Raw genomic sequence first — 23,242 nt, forward strand, 5'->3', positions numbered from 1 at the left:
AACACCTTGTTTTGTACATTTTTACTTGTGGTTTAAGAAATCTCATTTCACTTACCATACATAACTTTTGTTTGTACATTACATGGTTTACATTTAACTTGAGTTATACAATAACCTTGGACTATTGGTTTAAACATGAACATTCTATATTGGTGGTTTGGTTTGCGTAAGTGACTTAAGTAACGAGGCGTGTGTAATATGATACAAGCATGGTGGATACGCCGCTGGTACTTCCTATATATAAGTGTTTGTATGGCATTACATATCGTAGCGTTATTTGAATCATTTCAATTTAGGTCATATAACATTTTATACGAATAACACACCTTTCACAAGACAATGATTTACAAACGACTTATCTTATACAAACTCATTTTACATGGTTATCCATTTAACCACACAGTGTTCTCTTATCTTTACATATCATCTGATTTTACCATTTTTCAAATGATTTACAAGACAAAGCAAATTACAAGGTTCATGACTGACTGTTATTAAACGTTTTCTTTAAACTCAAGTCATGAATCCCATTTTCACAAAACCTATGTATCTCACAGGCATTTTTATGCTGACGTACCTATTTTTACACATGTTTCAGGTGCTGTCTTGAGATGATTGTTGATACATGCTACATTTAGGATGGACTCGTGCCTTAGCAACTTTAAAACTTGGAAGATCATAGTTGTACTTATGTGATTGTAATAGAACAATGAGTTCATTTAATCAATAAAACAATATTTAAATTTCCATGTGTTATGAAACAATGATTCTGTTACAACACTCCCCGACGTTTCCGCCACGTTTTGTTGTTCCACGTGGTCGGGGTGTGACAGAAAAGTTGGTATCAGAGCTCATGGTTATAGGGAATTAGGTTACTAGCAATGCTTTGACCTAGACTATAACCTTCCTAGGACCCTAACACAAGTTTTCTTGTGTCTAGTTTTGAAACAATACCGTCACTTATTCTTAGGTGACAACCACAATAATAACATAAATTTCTATCCCGCTTTGAAAACTAATCATCTGTTTTAGGATGATTTATTATATGGTTTTGAACCCTTTAAGTTTTCAAAATCCCGTCAAAGTTGGTCTAAATAATGTGAACACGTGCAATCTGGAAGAGTGGATGCCTGTACCTTGAGTTTTCTGTCTAAGGCTAGAGTGTTCGTACAAATCCACATAATCGGACCAGTCACTCTTACCTGGGAACTCTTGGGGTGAGTGTCCACTTATAGGCGAGCATGTCTTTGCGATACATTATTTTTGACCTATTTACTTTGACTAATCACCGAGGTCGTTTGTTGCTTTGTAGTAACAAACAAATGACCACTATCCTTGCTTTCATCAGATTTGTTTCATCTCATTCTTTTCGTCTAATACTCTCACTCGTTTCCTCTCATGTTTCCTCTTTTAGAATGCCTCCTCGACGCGACAATCAGATGGCGAATGCCGAACTGGCGGAAATTATCGCGCAGCAAATGGCTACTGCCTTCCCAAATCTTTATGCTCAAATAACTCAAGCCATCAACAACAACAATGCTCCATGCAATTTCAAGATTTTTAACTCGGCTAAACCACTCAAGTTTAGTGGTTCTGAGGGAGCAACTGGGCTTCTTCAATGGTTCGAGAGCATTGAGAATACTTTCTGTCACGTTCAATGTCCTGAAAATCGCAAGGTCGAGTTTTCTTCGAGTGTGTTTCAGAAGAGGGCTCTTACGTGGTGGAACGGGGTTATGAGAGACCGCGGTGCTGAGGTTGCATTAGCACATACTTGGGCCGAGCTTAGGGCTCTTATGATGAAGGAATTCTGTCCTCGTCATGAGCTTAGGGCTCTAGAAAGGGAATTTGATGATTTAAAGCAAGACAGTGGGGAACATGGAGCCTATACTGACCGCTATGAGGAATTGAGCTTGTTATGCCCTACTATGGTTACGCCTCTTGATAAGGCGATTGAGAAATACATTGATGGGCTTCCTGACGTAGTTCAGGATATCGTTACTGGCAGCAACCCTGCTACTGTCAGACAAGCCATCGAATTGGCTGCCACTCTGACTGAATCCCATATCAGGAAGCGCAAGCTGTTTCGGAAGGGCGACTTAAGACCATCTGACAAGACTGCTCATGTGGAACCAAAGGAAGAAAATGCTGAGGTGTCCAAGAAGAAGAAGCGCAAAGCCTCTCAAAGCTACGCTGTAACCGCTCAAGACAAACAAGTTGCACCAAACCAGCCAGCACAACCTCGTAAAAGACAAAACTATGTTGGTACCGCACCTTTGTGCAACAAATGCAACCGTCATCATCTAGAGCAAGAGCAGTGTCACAAATGTACCCACTGTGGGCGGTTGGGACATTTGATCAATGTTTGTCGTTATGCAAATCAAGCTGCTGCAAACCCTGCTGCTGTTCTAGCACGGTTCCCTCCAGGGTCATGTTATAACTGTGGTGACCTTACCCACTACAGGAACAATTGCCCAAGGCTTGTTAACATACCTCCAGCGCGTGGACGAGTGTTCAACATCAATGAGGCAAATATGAACAATGATGCAGCAGTGAACAATTAGTGTTTTGTGTTTCCTTGGTTGTTATCTTTTGACACTTCAAAACAATTCCGTTGTTACATAAATAAAGATTTGTTGTTTTTATTTCTGCAAAATTTATGCGTTTGTATAAATGCTTGATGAAACCTTATGATGTCAACCCAAAGACAAACTACTCGTATGGTTCTGTCATATTATGATCACTTGTGATCTCCCCAAGAACCTTAAACTCTCATTTATTTTAAGAAACAAAGTCAAATTCTTATTGAGAATCCCTCTATCTTTATAGATAGATCCTTAAAAATCATTAAAGTACCAATTGAAATCCATGGATTGGATTCCTAGTGTGCTTTAAATATCCATACCTAAAGATAACAAAATAAAGAATCAAGTTAACTAAATTTGTGCTCATGTGCTTTCTTACATGTTTTGTGGTTATATGTGATCCAACCAAATCCTCATAGAATCTTTCATATCTCATACGAGAGATTCATAATAGGATATCCAAAGATACTATCTTAAACCCTTAACGGACTTCAACATTGTAGTTAAGTCCCCCGGGTTATAAAGTATTATTCTATAATTGGACCTCTTGAATTGGTCTGGTTAAACAAATTGATTTTGAAAATCTGATTAAAAATATCATGTGATGATATAACAAAAAAAAAATGATCCCTTAAGGGGTCTATTTAAAGAGATCGTACGACGGTCTAGTTAAGAAGATCATGTGTTGATCTAGTTAAAAAAATCGTTCCTTGATCTAATTAATAGGATTCTTTTGTGGTCTAGTCGAATTGCTTCATGTTTATTCAAGTAATTTTTCCTACGCATTATGAAATGGACTGTGCGGACTGTGCAAGGAATTACATAATTATGGAGGCCTACATAATTATGGAATTTAGTGCACAGGAGCCACAGGAAGCTTCATCATGTGTTAAGACCTAGTGACAAGAATAATGATACGGGAGAAGTCTCGGACCTCGACCAATGTCATTTATTCTCACGCTCCCCCAATTCTGATCTCAATCACACACCAAGTTTCCTATGATAAGTCTTCATAAGAAACGTTCTTCTGTCTGTAGTTCAAAATTCCATGTTTTACTATTACAGGGAATTCACTTTGAGGGTTAACAAATTCGCTAAGAATCCTAACATGGCCCAGAGTTTTACCTAAGGGTTCAATGGATTTGTCTGAAAGCGAAACCGTCACAACTGTCTTCACAAGTTTCCTCTAAAACTAAATTTCGGGACGAAATTTCCTAAAGTAGGGGAGACTGTGACACCTGTGTCACTTCAACCGTCAAACAAATGCCAAACCAATGAAATATTGTATTTCATACTTTGGACTTGTATAAATATGTGTATCGTTTGCACATATCAACTTTGGAATTATACGCAAACTGGTGCGTAAACGTACTCAGTTGAATGCGACAAATACTCCGGAACATCAACATATACTCAACATACCTTAAATAACCTTTACATAACTTAGAAATAAGTTTTGAAGGCTTTGGTATGGCAAAATCAAGTTAAATCGCTTACAGGGACTAAAGTTGACAAACTGCGAAAGTATGCCAATTTGAACTGTAACGAACATTCCGGAACATGTCCATAAGTTAAACATACCATAAACATCCTTTACATAGCTTAGAAATAGGCTTTGAGGGGTTTGGTATGCTAAAATAAACTTTTGGGTCATTCAGGGACTAAAAGTGTCAAAAAGTGCACAAGTTTGCACTTTCGCGCATAACTTACATTCTGAATATATCCGGACATCCAAAAATTTATGTAAGCATCCTAATATTATGCCTTAGTATTTGGCATGAGAAAAATCCATTCGTCGCGTCATTTGGATCATCTTTCGCGCTTATGCACATTCCGTCGTAATTAAGCGAACATCGCGATCGTACGGCCAAACGAACCAACATCCGACATATTTTTGGGCATGTTTCATGTCCACAATGTTTAGGCATCATTTTAGGGCCTTAAAGTTGGCTTTACGGGCCTTAGAAGTGTCGGAAATGGCTTAAATACGCGACAGGGACCAAAACTGTAAATTCTGCAAGTGGTGCAGATCAGACAGGGCCAGGCGGGGCGCGTAAGGATTGCCCAAATCCTTACGCGGGGCGCGTCAGACTAGCAGATCAGATAAGATCGATTAGTCAGCGAATCTCAGCTGATTAAACCTCGTCCACATGTTTTCAGTTGCCCTTTCAGCTCACTAAGGGGCATTATCAGTAACCACAAGTTTGCGACAAGTGTACGCACGAGATTCGATCACGTTTTTCAAGAAACGGTCCTAACGGCTTTGCTTTTCCTATAAATACCCCCCCCTTTTTGGTTAAAACCCACAAGAATCTGATCTAAGCTCTAAGTTGGAACCTTTGTTTCATACCTGAGCTATTTTGATCTAGATTAGCATTCGGGGACCCTCCGTAAGTGTTCTTTCGTTCTTTTATTCGCTTTTCGAGTCCGAAAGTCAACGTTTTGTTGACTTTCTGCATTGACCAGCCTATGGTCAACACGAAGTTCATGGAACTTCATAACGTGAGCGTGATCACGATGGTTATAGTCCGTAGTGACTATACCTACTGATTACCACGTTATCTAGGCTCAGTGACGAGTCGTAGTTTCGGCCAAAATGCGCATTCTTGCGTATTTTGTAACCAAACTACTCGTGGGCATCAAATCCGTTTGTTTTGATGCCAAACCTGTTTTCTAAACTTAGTTAAGCATGTTCTAACATGCTTAGCTCGTCACTTTGAGTATAATGCTTATATAGGGTCGTAAGTTAAGCGATCTAAACCATCGCTTATACTTTCAAACCCGACCCATTTGGTCGGTCATTAGGATCCGACCAAACACATTAGGTGACCATAGCTCTAACCTTCCGAGGTTATGCCTTGTGGTCACGATGTTAGGCGTTCCAAACGCATTCTACGCGAACGACGCGTTATGGTAGCATAAGCTACCTAAACGGGTCATGATGGGCCGTAAGCACTTAGGTTATGTTTCATTTTAGTATGTAGGCTTTGTTAGACCATATTACACGAGTCTCCATACTCGTTTGGTTTACGAACCCGCATACTATCCGATCCTTCCGATTTTGGTCAGGTATATTAATATAGCTACCTATTAGGTGTCGTTTGATATTCGTGATCTCTAGCATTGTTTGGTTGTTACTCAAGGACTACTAAGCAATCTCAGGTGAGTACATAGTTCCCCTCTTTTACTGTTTTCAACTGTTTTGGGGTGAAGCATGTGTACCTATCTGTTATTTTCATGATTTCAAAGTATAATTGATTATGCATGTTAGTATTTATCTTTTGACAAACTAAATGACTGTCTATGGTTTAAACACTGATTTCTCAAAGATCACAAAAGTAATTGTTGGAATAGTACTTATTTTGTTCACCAGACCGATTGGTAGTATGATATAGCGCTATAGGACTAGACACCCCATTCCTGTTGTCATGGAATGTCTGAAACCAATTTGTTTCTCCATCCAAATAGGGATTTCCTTTGTGGTATCCTTATAGTCTCAAAGGTGTAGTTTGATGCACTAGGTCTGAATGAATTCTTAAATCGCACCTTTAAAGTATATTTTGATATACTCCCAAAAAGTATAGTTTGATATACTCTCATGTGTGGTATTGTACAGAACCAACATAAGCATTTTATCAATAAACCAAAACATATTTTTAATATGTTATTTACAAATCCAAAGTATACTGTTAATATGCTGCTATAAGGTTATTCGATTAACCTTACATTATTTTACAAAGCATAACTTTTGATTTATTCAAACACCTTGTTTTGTACATTTTTACTTGTGGTTTAAGAAATCTCATTTCACTTACCATACATAACTTTTGTTTATACATTACATGGTTTACATTTAACTTGAGTTATACAATAACCTTGGACTATTGGTTTAAACATGAACATTCTATATTGGTGGTTTGGTTTGCGTAAGTGACTTAAGTAACGAGGCGTGTGTAATATGATACAAGCATGGTGGATACGCCGCTGGTACTTCCTATATATAAGTGTTTGTATGGTATTACATATCGTAGCGTTATTTGAATCATTTCAATTTAGGTCATATAACATTTTATACGAATAACACACCTTTCACAAGACAATGATTTACAAACGACTTATCTTATACAAACTCATTTTACATGGTTATCCATTTAACCACACAGTGTTCTCTTATCTTTACATATCATCTGATTTTACCATTTTTCAAATGATTTACAAGACAAAGCAAATTACAAGGTTCATGACTGACTGTTATTAAACGTTTTCTTTAAACTCAAGTCATGAATCCTATTTTCACAAAACCTATGTATCTCACAGGCATTTTTATGCTGACGTACCTATTTTTACACATGTTTCAGGTGCTGTCTTGAGATGATTGTTGATACATGCTACATTTAGGATGGACTCGTGCCTTAGCAACTTTAAAACTTGGAAGATCATAGTTGTACTTATGTGATTGTAATAGAACAATGAGTTCATTTAATCAATAAAACAATATTTAAATTTCCATGTGTTATGAAACAATGATTCTGTTACAACACTCCCCGACGTTTCCGCCACGTTTTGTTGTTCCACGTGGTCGGGGTGTGACAAGTGGCGATCACGGCATGCTAAAGAATTGGAAAGTTAAATAGTGATAAACGGTCTCACTGATGATGTATCAGTAGGTTTTTGCACATTTAATAGATTGTGACGAGATATAAACCTAAATCTCAAACTTGCTTAATTCGTGGGTAACATGTCTCGGATATATGGGTAACCCTTGAAATCTTGTTTGAAGGACCCCTCTTTCTGAGATACTAGGTCTTTATGCTTAGTGATATCTGGGGTATTATCCCAGGACTTCTGATAATACGGAAGCAATGGCCTAGTCCCCGGAGAATACTTTTCGCTTGCTTGAAATATAGCCCACCCTCAGCATAAAAATAATAAAACATTGCAAAATGCAAATCATGTGCTGTTGTAAAAAAGATCCTCTAAAGGGGACCCACCAAAAGTCGAAGCCGTCATCTCTCTGCTGAACGGAAGTTCTGACCTGAGCTCTCACGGTCTTCGCAATTTAACCCCTTACAGATATCATCTAGGTATACTCACCTATAAGACTGAATATTGGGATCTGGATACGGGAGTATATTCTGAGGTGGGACACGCGAATAAGTTTAAGTGCTTAAGACATTAATCTCGTATCTCGAAACAGTTGAACTTTGTGTGAAAATTTAAGTGGATCAGTATACTGACAATCTAAGTGAATCGTTTAGAACTTAAAATGTATAAAGCTTAACGGTGTTGGTGATTTGTCTCAAAAACTGATATGATCCTCTTACACAAACTCACAAAAATATTGTATGTAAATATTTCTTTACTGCATTACATTTCATGTTATATAAAAATCCAAAAAGATTTTCAGTGTGTTTTAGCATAAATTTTTGAAAAAAAATCCAAAAAGATTTTCGACAAATGATGTTGAAAAGCCGAATTTCAAAATTCTGGGTGCTGAACATGTCGAACAAGTTTGGGAAAGTTTGTTTAAAGATGTTTGAAATGAAAATGATATTCATTCAAGTGGTTCATCAGTGATTTACATGATAAATCTTTTTGTTCGATAATTGAAAATGATGTATCCAGGGTTGTGTCTTCAAGTGATTAGCAAAGTTTCTAAATTTGTTATATCTTATCTTTAATGAAACTTATGTTTTGGGCAGAGAATATGCAGGTGAGTCAGATTACAATACCTAAACCTGTGAAAGCCAGACTACGATCCCAGTACAAGTTGAGGGGGAGTCTGTTAGAGAAAGAAAATCGGAAGTTGCTAGAGCCAGCTGTTGATCCTGAGGAATACAAGAGAGAGTTACATCATCCGAGGAGGAGATTAGTTGAAGAATGTTAGAGTGAGGCAAGAATCAGATCGAAATTTTGGAAAGAGCACAACGACTGATAAAGACTGAAGATTGAGAAGACTCGACACTAAAGACTCGTCAACATCTGAGGGGGAGTCTGTTGGTGCATACATCTGTCGACTTCGTCTTATATCGAGTCTGGGTTGCGTTGCGGATCTGATCAAGCATGATGTCATCATATCCAATGATGACATCATAAAGATGACATCATCATGTGCAACATACACACGAAATTGAATGTTCACAAAAGACAAAAAAAAAAAATCAAATTTGATTTCGCTTGAACTTGGATTTTGTGATTTCGCTTGAATTGTTTTTTTAATTGATTTCGCTTGAACTGTCAAAGGTGTCTTTCAAGTGAAATAACATGTACTATAAATAGGCTAGTGGTCTTCTCATTTGTAACATTTTTCAGAATCGATACCGAAGTGCTGCCGGTATTTCTTGTGACTGTAATCGCTGTTAATTCAATATACAAGAAGGTTAAAGTGATAATCAAGCTGTTTCGAGTCTATACGTCTGTTTTCGCCTTTCGTATAGTCTAAGAACTCTTCCGAACGACTCATTCAGGTCGCGATTCGATCCTACAATTTCGCGTAAACTTTATATATAATATGTGTTGGATTGTTGAATCTTGATAAAAATAACGACACTTTAGTTGTCGGGGCGTCCAAAAACAGAGGAAACTCTGCCTGTTTTTCGAGAAAATCCATAACATAAGTACGTTTCATTATAATACAAAACATAACCAACCGACTACAAACGACTTTTATAGAATAAAGTACAAGTGTATAACAATTCCGACGACACTTTACAACATACAAAAACGACATTTCTTTTACAAAAAAACGAGTATAGTTTATATACTTATTTCGAACATCAAAATTCGGATATTTCTTTTATGAAACAAATACAATTCTCCGCGATTATTTTGGATAACCAAATTCGGGTATTTTTCATAAACGACAACGAGGTTTGGTTTAAACATCAAGAATACGGAAACTCTTTATGAAATAAATATGATTATTCTATTTATTTCAAACACCTAAAACTCGGCGATTCTTTTATAAAGAGAAATATAGTTATATATTTATTTCAAATATCGTAACACACGAATTCTCTTATAAAATAAATATAATTTTTATATTTATTTCAAACGCCTAAACGGCATACGGTATATAATACGACTTTATTATATATTCTTTTCATAAAACATTCGTTACATGCACGTACGACTTTACGAGACGGCTAACACGATTACAACAATATATTTATATATTTTTACAAAAACATTTACATATGTTAAAATCTTTCAAGAACCAAGTATTCCAAGACTTAGTAATTTCAGCGACATTAAACGAAACATAACAAGTATAACTTAGTCGTTTTCATTAAGTTAATAACTTATCGTCAAATCGTCCGATTAACGATTCGGTAGAGCTCGGTGACACGTGGTTTAGTTACCGTATTCATTTAGAAACTTATTTAGATATTCCATGTTAAGAATATTGTAGAATGCACGCTAGCGAGTCTCATCTTGGAAACAACATTACGAAGTCGTATATTGCTAGCTTTGCACAGGAATATTCAGGTGAGTTCATAACCCCACCTTTTTACGGTTTTACATTTTTCTAAATGTTTTCGGGGTGGAAAGACATGCACTTTTTGCAAAGCATACAAGAATTACATCTTTCTAAACTATTTTACAAGAAAAATTTTAACCGACACAAATGGTTTACGAAAAGCTTATGTTTTATGCTGGTTTTTCAAACAAGCGTATTTTTCGAAATATGCATACACATGAATTCTAGTTTTCTAAACTACGAGAAAATACAAGTACAAAGAGATACAAGAATTGAGAAATGATAAAAGAATTGAGGAATGAAACGAGAAATCGTGTCACGAATAGGGTAACATAAGCACCATTAATCGTGTACATACTAATACCGCAGAACAAAAGTTAGATCTAACGGGTGTCAGGGCAGCCACACTCTCGGTGAGAACGAGTACCGAGTAGTGCTTTTGTGTCTCAGTCGTGAATGGACAACTAGAAAGATGCCTATGGTTTGGTAACTTCCTATGTCGTGTCACATGTTAATGGCCTTGTAACCCATTAAGAACAAGATACATACAGAAATACTTGATACAAAAATACTTGATTTATACAAAAATACTTGATTTATACAAGAATACTTGATTTTACGAACAAAAAGCGTTACAAATACAAAGTTTCCATACAACGGGACAAAAAAATGATTTTAAATTCGTTTTCTCAACAATATTTCAAAAACCGGTTATTCCAAAAAGATTTATTTCAAATCTTTTACAAACAAACTATGAACTCGCTCAACTTTATGTTGACTTTTTCGCATGTTTCTTTCTCAGGTTACTTCTCAGAAATTATGGCACGGTTGGAATAGGAGGACCATGAAGAGTCGAGTACTTAGTGGGCGTTCATTTTCTAGAAGACTTAGATTATTTGCTTCCGCTGTGCAATGAAGATACCAGTCTAGTCACGCCAATGCTCTGATAATTTCGGGGTGTGACATAGGAAGTACCAGCGGGCGTATCCACCATGCTTGTATCACATTACACACGTCTCGTTACCTAAATCACTTACCCAAACAAACCGCCAATGTAAATTACCCATGTCTAAACCATTTGTCAAATGTCTTTGTGAAAACCATGTCAAAATGTTTAAGTCAAAATGTAGTCCATGAAATATGTATATCAATATCAAAATGTCTATGTCAAATGTCAATCAAGTAATGTGTAAACAAAATGTCATGTATGGCAAGTGAAATATGTATCAACTAAACCATAGGTAAAAATGCATAAAACAATGTGTTGAAGTAAAACGTGGTTTAAATCAACATTATGTTTTGTGGAGATGCATGCTATACTGATACAAACATCTATGCGGTATGTGAAAATGCATACATTCAAGCCTTGCGACTGTGGTGATAACCTTTAAACAAATTAACGGTTTATCTGAGTTATGTATATCGAATTCGGTCATTCCTTTCATCCAAACATACCTAGGATGTCAGGAATGGGAGTTGTCAATTCCTATGGTACCACTACCTACTAACGAACGACGTGATCAATGTTAATGAATGTATTTTTGTCCCATTTAAACAACCAAATATTATACCAAAATGTAAGCATGTGAAAACAATGCACTAAGTATGCAATCAAATGAACATACATAGCGTGAATGTAATGTAAAACAATGTACTAAGTATGCACACAATGGACATACATAGCAAAAACACAATGAAATCATGCACTATATGTGTACTTTTGAACATAACAAGCATATGATATGAAAACAAGAAAGCACGAAAGTAACAAGTAGGCACATGTGTTTCACCCCAAAATGTTTGAAAAACGGTAAAAGAGGGGTCTATGTACTCACTTGAGATTGCTCAATAGACTTTAGATATCCACCAAGCAAAGCTAGAAGATAACGGATTCAAACGACACTTAATATAGGTAACTACATTAATAAACGGACCTATCGGAGGATCGGGTAGTATGAGGGTTCGTAAACCAAATGTGTGCAAGAACTCATGTAATATGGTTTAACAAAGCCTACATACTAAAACGAAACCTATCCTAAAGTGCTTTTGACCCGTTACGACCCGTTTAGGTAGCTTATGCCACTTTAACGCGTCGTTCGCGTAAAACGCGTTCGGAATGCCTAACTAGTCCTATGACAAGCAAGATATGCCTTAACATGTTTAATATTGGTGCCAAATCAGTTTATATGTCAAAGGTTATGTTACATAGGCTTAAAATGAATTTTGGCGCAAAAGGGTATTTTGGTAATTTTCCTAAGGCATAAGAACTACTTATCATACAACTACTTTAACGACGTGACCATAAGGTATAACCTCGGAAGGTTATTCCCTATGCAACTATGGTCACCTAAAGTGTTTGGTCGGATCCTAATGATCGACCAAATGGGTCGGGTTCGAAAGCATAAGCGATGGTTTAGATCGCTTACCTTAATGACCCTAGACAAGCACAATTCTAAAAATGACGAGCTAAACATGCTAGAACATGTTTAGTTAAGTTAGAAAACAGGTTTGGTATCAAAACAAACGGTTTTGATACCCTAGAGTAGTTTGGTTACAAAATACGTGAGAAAACACATTTTGGCCGAAACTACGACTCGTCACTGAGCCTAGATGATGTTGTAATCAGTAGGTATAGTCACTAAGGACTATAACCATCGTGAGTACGCTCACGTTATGAAGTTTAAACGAACTTCGCGTTGACCATAAACTGGTCAATGCAGAAAGTCAAACTGTCGCTAAAACGAATGAAAAGCACGAAAGTGTAAGTCCCCGTAACCGTGCGGATCGTAACAGAATCGTCGATCTAACCTAGAGTGCGGAATCCCCTAGATTAGATTTCACAGAAAGTTTAGAAAACAGAAATTCCTTCAAACCCGATCTTTATTGATTATCTTCGTAACGGTTACAATCAATCAAGATCCTAATTCGTCCAAGTCGTTGCCTTTCACGAATTCTCTCCAAGTGATTAAGGTGATTAGATGATTAATTTAAACCCTAATGCTAAGCTTTGTTTATATAGGACAAGGCTTTGCATATGGGCTAGGTCTTGGGCAAGGCCCAATTCACAGACCCTCTCCCATATGGGTTTGGTTTGGCCCAATCACTCTTAATTCACTATTACAAACTATTACAAAGCTAAACCCGCTAACTGTTTATCGTTTTACTAATTACAAGATATCCAAAGACCAAATCTAAGCTGTTGTCATAAAACATGCACCAACAAACTCCCCCTTGACAATTGCTCGCAAAGGTAACTTCAGTCTGTAGAATCTTCAAGTCTTTTGGTCTTTGGATAGCTTCAGCTTTAACAGCTTCTGTCAGCAACAGACTCCCCCTAAGCAGATGCATCTAATCACCAAATCTTCAAAACGTTAGCGCTTGAGTAAACTCCTGTTCAGCATTTGAATAGCAATCTTCAACTCTCCAACTCTTCAACTCTGTCTGCAATGTAGAAAGGAGGTTCTACCATGCATCCAAGCAAACTCTCATCTTCACAGCAACTTTGCAGCAACACACAGCTTCAATCTGTATACTATCAAACAAAAATCTCGAGAAACCATAAGAATTTTTCAACATAAGTTAAACAAATTATTATTGTTCAAGAGATTAGTTAAACCGTATACCAGATTAAGCAATTTACAAATCAACACCAACACGCACACATTTTAAACAGACATTTTATAACCTGCTTGATTTGAAAATTTTGAACCCACTTTCTAACACTGTCTCCCCCTATCGGCAACAACTCCTCCAAGAAATAACAGTTTTTCGTACATTAAGAATTTTTAACAGAAAAAGACACTATTTTTGTATTTTTGTATTTTCTGAAAGCAAATAAATAACAGAAAGCAATAAACACTCTATTTTTGTGAGAATCACTGGTAAGAAGATTATATCAGCAAAATCAAACTGTTTCACACAATTAGATAATTCTTTATATAATTTTTCGTGAAAAGCAGTTCAAGACGATTACCAGTATGTTTGTCCACTTAAACAAAATGCATGAACATTTCAAGTACCATTACCGCATGATATGTTAAGGTAATTTTAGAATACCGAAATACGAGCGTGTCCCACTTCAGGATGTACCCCCGCGATCAAGGTATGCACAAAGATTCATCGTAGTAGGTGAGTATACTGAATTCATCCTTTTTATATTTCAACAATAGATAATTGGTGAACAGGTCAGTACTTCCGTACAGCAGAGAGACCAAAATAGCTTATCGAGGGCTAAGACAGATACCATTTTTGGTACGAATTGTGCATTTTGCACTTATTGAATGACTCTCTATGAGAGCTTTTTTATTTTCAGGGTTTTGGCATTTTTAGCTCTTTTAAGATATCCTGGGAGTGTCTAGGTCAGCATGTATCTGGATGCAGCCAAAGGACACCCCTGATATCCCCAGATAAAATAACAGTATAAAGACCCAAAACTTCAGATTTTGGCAATCTATCAACGCAAGATTTAAGGTCATTAAACCATACACCACTGATGTGTTCCCCACTCATAATCAGTGCATTTAGGTTTATATCACATTGGTAAGTTGATTATTTCATGCTTTTGCCTACTGGTACATCATATGATGAAGCTGCTATCACACTTAAGCAATTTTGGATCAATTTCAGTGTGACAGTCTAACTTGCTGACGTACTATCATTTCTTCTTTTTCACACAGAGATAACTCATTTATGATTTTATTTTTTTTATGTTTTTGATTTTTCAATGTTTTTGTATTTTTGTTTTTTGATTTTTGAAAAAGCAATAAACTATTTACAAAATTCTTATGAAAAACCAGTTATTCAGGATTCCTCATCCCGTTGAGTTCGACTAAGTGTTCAAAGCGAGCTCTATCAAAAGCTTTAGTGTAAAGATCAGCAAGGTTATCTTCTGTGTCGACTCGATGTAATTCAATTAGTCGTTTTTCAGCACAATCCCGTATAAAGTGATGACGTATGTCAATATGTTTAGTTCTACTGTGCTTTACGGGATTGTTTGTGATTGATATAGTGGCATTATTATCTATCATAATAGGAGTACGAGTGAAATCCAAACCGTAATCGCGCATCTGCTGTTGAATCCAGAGAACCTGAGAGCAACAGCTACCCGCAGCAATATATTCAGCTTCACACGTAGATGTAGACACACAGGATTGCTTCTTGCATTGCCAAGACACGATCCTGCCTCCTAAGAACTGACAACTACCTGTTCTAGACTTTCTGTTCGATTTGCATCCTCCAAAGTCTGAATCGGTGTAAGCAACGAACCTCAAATCACTATCAGCTGGATACCACAACCCAAGTTTAGGTTTCCCCTTCAAGTAATGAAGAATACGCTTCACTGCTTTCATATGTAACTCTTTCGGATTCGCCTGATATCTGGCACACAAGCATACGGCAAACATGATGTCAGGTCTTGAAGCAGTCAAGTACATTAGAGAACCAATCATCGCCCTGTAGTGAGTTGGATCAACATCTTCAGTACTTTCATGATCTGGGCCAAGATTGTGATTTTCGCATATAGGTGTGTTGGAAGTAGAGCAATCATTCATTTTGAACCGATCCAAAATGTCATACACATACTTCGTTTGATGAATAAACATCCCATCCTCCTTCTGTTCAACTTGTAATCCCAGAAAGTAAGACAGCTCACCCATAGCACTCATTTCAAGCTTGCTCTTCATCACCTGTTCAAACTCCTTACACATGTTCTCATCAGATGACCCAAAGATAATGTCATCTATGTATACCTGTACCAGCAGAAAATCTTCCTTTTTCCTCTTAATGAACAGTGTACTGTCAATCTGACCTCTTTCAAAACCATTCTTGAGCAAATGTGTAGACAGTGTCTCGTACCACGCCCTGGGAGCTTGATGTAACCCATACAAAGCCTTATCAAGTTTGTACACTCGATCTGGATAGTCTGGATCAACGAACCCTTTTGGTTGTGAGACATACACCACTTCTTGGACTTTTCTGTAAAGAAATGCACTCTTCACGTCAAGTTGGTAAACTTTGAAGCCCTTGAATGAAGCGAAAGCCAGAAACAAACGAATTGCCTCCAACCTTGCCACTGGTGCAAACACTTCATTGTAATCAATCCCTTCTTGCTGATTGAAACCTTTGACAACTAACTGAGTCTTGTTGCGCGTGACAATCCCTCTTTCATCATTCTTGCACCTAAATACCCATTTAGTGCCAATTTCTCTTTCACCTTTCGGAAGGTCCACTAACTCCCAAACCTTTAACTTCGCAAACTGGGCCAATTCCTCTTGCATAGCTTCAACCCATGAATTGTCTTTAAGAGCCATATGAATGTTCTTCGGCTCCTCTTGGGAAATAAAGCAACTATACAAGCATTCATTCACTATCCCAGTCTTCTCAATCGAAACAAATAACCCAGAATTCGCTGCAATGCTTCTTCTTGTCTGAACACCTGCAGTAGGATCCCCAAGTATCATATCAACTGGATGATCTCTATTTGCTCGTGTGGTAGCAACAACATCGACTTCTAGATTATTGCCCAGGTTTGATCCAACCTCCCCCTGAATATTCTGATTTGCAAACGGATTAATGAAATCCTCCCCCTGATTGGGTTCAGGTTCACTATCGCTTGAATCAGGATCAGCAGCACCTTGGGAAGTTTCCGGAGCATCTGACATATCAACATTCGATCTAGGCATGAACTCGCCCTCATCGTCTTCACCAATCACTGTTTGAATTAGTTGAGAATCATCTGCATCAGAAACCTCAGGAATATTAAATGATTTAAACACACTGTCATAATCATATAATATAGCAGGACCACTCGTTGATTGTTGAGGTTTGTTGGATGTAATTTCCACATTAAAAACAACCTCAATTTTACCAGTTTTTAGATTAAAAACCCTTTTATTCGGTGTGCCAGGCACATAGCCTAGAAAGTAGCCTTCGTCAGTCACCTCACCGAATTTTTGTTTATCTTTGTTTCACACAATGGTGCAGGGTAATCCAAATGGTTCAAAGCCTGTTAAGTTTGGTTTTTCGTTAAACATCAACTCATGACAAGTTTTGTTAAAACGTTTAACGGTTAAAACTTTGTTTAGGACGTAGCAAGCTGTATTCACAGCTTCTCCCCAGAAAAGAACTGGTAGCTTTGAATCTGAAAGCCTCGTCCTAGCGGCTTCAATCAACGTCCTGTTTTTCCTCTCATCGACTCCATTCTGTTGAGGAGTGTATGGAGCGGAATATTGATGTTCAATTCCTTTTCGAAGACAGTAGAGATCCAGAATACGATTCTTGAACTCCGTGCCATTGTCACTCCTTATCCTCTTGATCCTTGCATCATGGACGTTTTCCAATTTTGTAAAAAGATCTATCAGCATCTCTGCTGTTTCATCCTTTGTACCTAAAAAGAAAACCCATGAATAACGTGAGTAATCATCAGTGACAACAAGACAGTAGTACTTTCCACTTATGCTCCTTACGTTCACTAGACCGAATAAATCCATGTGAAGTAATTCATAAGGGGCATTAATGTAATTTACTGTTTTAGACTTATGAGGTTTCTTGTGTTGTTTTCCCTTTTGACATGGAAGACATTTATCTTCCACTTGACACCTCAGCAATGGAACTCCTTTCACTAGCTCATTTTTGATAATGTAATTCATTTTGCGGTAGTGAATATGAGCCATGCGTCTGTGCCACAACATAGATTCAGCTTCAGATGCTTTTGACAGTAAACACGCCACCGTAGTAGTTGGATCTTTGGCACCCATGTCCATGACATAAGTATCATTTTTCCTTGGTGCACGCATCACTATCCAGTCATCCGGAATGACCAAACCCGGTTTCAACACCAATGCCTCAGTATTTGTAAAATGGACCGAGTGACCCTTGTCGCAAACTTGTGACACGCTCATCAGATTGTGTTTTAGCTGCTCAACATAGTTCACTTTGTTCAATGTGATCTTCCCATTCGTCACTTTTCCTCTTCCAGTAATCCTACCGCCTTTAGCACCAGCAAAATTAACATGTCCACCATCATATTCTTCAAATTCATAAAACAACCTCGCATCCCCCGTCATGTGCCTGGAGCAGCCACTATCAACATACCATAAGTTGATAATCCTCCTTAGCAGCTCCTGCACACACCAACCAAAAGATTAGTTAGAGTGGGGGACCCAAGCCTTGATGGTCTTGGGTCGTCCAGATTCATCAACTACAGGAACATCCATCCAATGTCCATCACTCCTAACTGGAGTCTTGGATCTTGGACCTGTTGATGGAAATGGGGCAGGATTTCCATAAGGTCTTTGGTCCTGTGGGTTCCTATATGTGTTTGGACTATGTGACCTTTGAAATCTTGAGTTTTGATTCCAAGGAGCTTGATTGTTATAATTTCTAAAGCCATTGTTATAAAAAGTTCGACCACCATTATTATGGTATCGATTTTGATATTGTTGGTGCAGTTGTCTGTCGACTACATCTTCGTTCGAGTCTTAGAATAGGAATGGTTGTAAAATGTACGAAATACGAGAAATAGTGATTGTATAGTATTAGGTAAGCTGGATCGCTCTTTAGGTCATTAATGGGCTGAACCGCTCGAACGGCAAACCAGCTGGATCGCTCGAGTGGCAATAGTCTTGAACCGCTCGTACGACAAATGTACTGGACCGCTTGTGTGTCAAGTATGTGGACCGCTCATTGGGCATGTCCAATAAGCGGTCCCAGATCCCTATAAATACCCTAAAGGCGATCTCAGTTGTAACAGTTAGAGAAATCGTGCCGAAGTGCTGCCGGTGCGAGATTTGAAGTGTAATCAGCGTCAAATCAATAAAACAAGTAGTTAAAGTGATCTGTGTGCTATTTCTACCTTAGTTTCTTGTTATTCCGCACCTGAAACCAAGGAGAAAGCCTCTGAATGACTCGTTTGGGTCAGCAAACGATCCTACAAGTGGTATCAGAGCTCAGGAGGAGGTTCTCTGCAGAAATTAGCCGGATTTCGTCACTTTTTCTTACTTTTACACCTTCTTTTTCTGATTCGGGAGGATTTCACGGTTGAAATTCGCTCAAATTCTCACAGATTGTGCGAAATAGTACCAAGACAAACCCTGGAAAGTTTCAGATTAAAATTCTAAGTTTATGTGGGTCAAAATTGGATTTGAAATTGTGGACCGCTCGTTCGAATTGCACTTGAACCGCTCATCCGGACGGATTGTGAACCGCTCATTCGGTCGGTTTGATCTTGGACCGCTCCAAGTTCACAGATTGTGAACCGCTTATTCGGATTACTTTGAACCGCTCATACGGACGAGTGGTGGATCGTTTTTTTTTGGACCATCTGGAATCGCTCGAACAGACAGACCTTGAATCGCTCGAGCAGACAATTCTTGGATCGCTTATTTGTCATCCGGATCACTTATCTGGACCGCTTATTTGGCACAATTACTGATTGATCCAATTTTCAGTCACACTTAGTTCGCTTATTTGTCAACAAACACGTGTCAGGTTTTTGCGAAACATGGCAATGATGTATGACGAACAGGAGAACTATTATTTCGAAAGATTTAATGATTGGAATCACAGATTTCTAGATGATGGGCATAGAAAAGTGAGCAAAGATGGTTGGGCAAAAAGGTTCAAATATTTTGTGTGTCTGAAAGACGAAACGTTGGATGATCTTAAAGACCGATATAGTGTTTTACTGAATTATATGAAAGATCATGAGATATATCCGTCAAATGTTGAAAAATTGGAGAAATTTGCAGATGCATTACCGATTGAATGGGGTGAATGTTTGAAGAATTTAAGGGAGAACTCAAATTTTTCAAAACTATCTCTAAATCAATTCATCAGCAAACTTAAAGCTCATGAACTTGAAGTTAGAAAGAAAAAGAAAGATTTGATCAAGGTTTTGGAATATAATGTGCTAGATCTAAGTTCAGATGTAATTGAAGAGATGCACAAAAGGGTTACTAAATGTATCAGGGCAAAACATGTGCTGAAATACGATTTCAAACGAGGTTGTTATATTGATAATAATGGAAATCCTCTTGATTTCGTTAAAATGTTCTGTGCATGTACATTCACAGCAAAGGAAGAAGAAAGTCCAAAAGCTGAAGAATCGGTGAAGAATGAAACAGTGTGCTCTAAGTGTGACAACTTTAAGACTGACAATGACAAACTCGTGAAAGACATGGCAAGTTTGGCATCTGAAGTCAAAAAGTTGAAAGACGAGAAGCACGTTGCTGAAAATCAGATTCTTATTTTGAAAGAAAATTGTGAGAAGTTGAAAGCTGAAAATGACAAACTGTTGGTTGATTTTAACAGTTTGACATTGAAACATCAAGAATTTGAAGGGCAAATGAAAATTTTTGAAGATGGGAGAAATGTGTTCAGTAAAAACAACATTGAAAAACAGAAAATGATAAATTCCCATCTTCAGAAGATTGTCGAACTTGAAAAAGAAGGTGAAAGCGCTCAAAAGAGAATCAAAGAGTTGGTAAAAGAGCTTGAAAACAAACAGAAATCTTAAGAAGATTTAGATTTCTGGATTAAGCTTGAAAACAAGAATCTGAAAGCGAATGAATCAAAATTTCAGGAACAGATAAAAGTCTTGATAAATGAAAAGTCTGTTCTTGAAAATTTGAAGAATGATAATGAGAAAACAATCAAGTCTCATTTTGGGAGAATATCTCAGCTTGAAAGTGAAGCTGAGAATTCGAGGAACAAAATTGATGAACTTGAGAAGAAATTGATAGGTTTTGTGACTAAATCTGACAGTTTGAATTTTCCCTGTCTAAAACCAATCAATTCAGTTCCGATAAGTGAAAAGGCTACAAACTTTGACAAAGTCAAAGTCGAAGATTGTGATGAGAAAACTGATGAGGAAAATGAGAAATTTTATTCAGCAGATGAGTCTGAGACAGAGTCTGATGCTGAAATTAAGAAAAAGAAAACAATTTCAAAATTAAAAGAAAAATTTCAGAAAACTGTTTTGCAATCGACTGAAAAGGGAGAATGCTCTAAGCAAAAACCTGTGAAGAAGATTGTAGAACAGAAACAAAAATTTAAAAATGAAAGAAAAAACTCATCAGTACAATCATCGAATCAAAAGAAAAAATTACAAAAAGTAGAAAATGAAAATTCAAAAATTGTTGTGTGCAGGACGAACCACAGTGCTAAAGCGTCAAAACCAGCAAATTTGAGGAATGAGTACCACCAGGCCAAACAATGTTACGATTTGAATGTTTGGTAAAACGGTGGTAACTGGTATGATAACAGGGTGTGCTACAGCTGCGGATATCAGGGGCATATTGCTGTTAACTGCCAATACTGGAGTTATGAGACCAGGAGGTGCTATAATTGCAATATCAAAGGTCACATTGCCAGAGATTGTCCAAGAAGATCGAATGACAGATTGAGGGCTAATTCTCAGAAAATGGCAAAGGAGAAACCAGTCGTTGTCAAGCCCAAAGAATTGAAAGTTTCGGGCCAAAACGTTAGAGAACAGAAGGTCAAAGAATCTAAAGTTCAAGAAACAAAAATGAAGCTTTCTCAGGGACAGAAAGACCGACTGAGGAAAAAGAGAAAGAAGGCAAGAGAGTATTTAGAGAGAATTTTGTCCTCAGGTTCATCCGTTGGAAAGAATATAAGTTCTGATGAATCTACTCCCTCGGATGCAAAGTCAAGAAAACTGAATTCGTCAGATGCAAATATGAGGACTAATGAGGATAAGAAGAAAGTGAAGTTTTCACTTCCTGGCGATGAATCTGTTTCTTCGGGAACAAAGGAGCCACATGTCGGCGATGAATCTGACTTATTAAAGTCAGACAAGCCACATTAAGGCAATGATTCTGGAATGGTAAAGCCAGAGGAGCCATGTGTCAAGGTAAAGGTCAAGAATTCTAGTTTAACAATAGATGAGAAAAACTTTCCACCATAGTTGAACAAGAATTCAAAATCACCCGAGGCTGGTCAGGCTTGGGTGAAACTATTCAAATAGAAAAAACCTGACTTGCCGGAGCTCCCAGGTTTGTAAGCGTGGAGCATGAATCGGCATCTTTTTAAATCTGTATTTGAGATTTTGCAGGAATTGCCGGGGATCCCAAGATGGTATTGTGGATTATGAATCGGCATCTTTCTTGAATTTTATTCGGTAACGCCAATCATGCAAACGGTAAAGAGGTTTGGATGTGTTTGTGAATGTTTTACAATTGGTACAGAGGATTCTGGACTGCAAATGGTAAATCAAGGACATTAACTTGTACTTGGATTTTCCTACTTTTGTGTAGAAAACAAGATGATGAAGTAACCCCGTACCTAAATTGTTTGGTAAACAAACTTATATTTTCCGGAAAAACCATTTTGATTAAAACAAACTTAAGTGTTTTGAAATCACAATGGGAAAACAGTTTGTTGTGAGGGGGAGTTCTGATTGTTTATGCCATATGAATGGAGAATTGAAGTGATTCTCATCATGTTGTCGATTTTTGTACAGTTTGTTTCAAATTTTCCCAGAAAATCAAAATTGAAACATATTTTGATTTTAGGGGGAGAAAATTTTTAAAAAAATTAGAAAATTTGAAAATGTCAAAAACATTGAAAAATAAAAAATGAGTTTTGTTGTGAAAAAGAGGAAATGATAGTAAATCAGTGGACTATCACAGCATGCTAAAGAAATGCAATGTAAAATGTGATAAACGGTCTCACTGATGATGTGACGATAGGTTTTTGTACATTTAGTAGATTTATTCGGGATATAAACCTAAAATTTCAAACTTATGAAATTCGTGGGGAACACTACTTGGATATATAGGTAACCCCTGAAATCTCGTTTGAAAGGTCTCGTATTCTGATATACTAGGTGTTTATACTCTATGATGTCTGGGATATTATTCCGGGACTTCTGCTGAACGGTAGTTCTGACCTAGTCCTTGGCTAATACTTTCCACAAAATGCTTGAAATATAGCATAAAGCCCTCAGTTGATTAGACAATAAAATTGATAATCATCTGTTGTAGCTAAAAAGATCCTCTAAAGGGGACACACTGCTAAGTCGAAGCTGATATCTCTCTGCTGAACGGAAGTTCTGACCTGAGATCCCTCAGTTCTCGCATCTTTCCCCTAATTTATGTACAGACATCATTGTAGTGTTCATACCTGTAAGACTGAATATTGGGATTCTGGATACGGGAGTATA

The sequence above is a fragment of the Helianthus annuus genome, chromosome 11 (assembly GCF_002127325.2).
Source record: "Helianthus annuus cultivar XRQ/B chromosome 11, HanXRQr2.0-SUNRISE, whole genome shotgun sequence".
NCBI classification, from domain to species: Eukaryota; Viridiplantae; Streptophyta; class Magnoliopsida; order Asterales; family Asteraceae; genus Helianthus; species Helianthus annuus.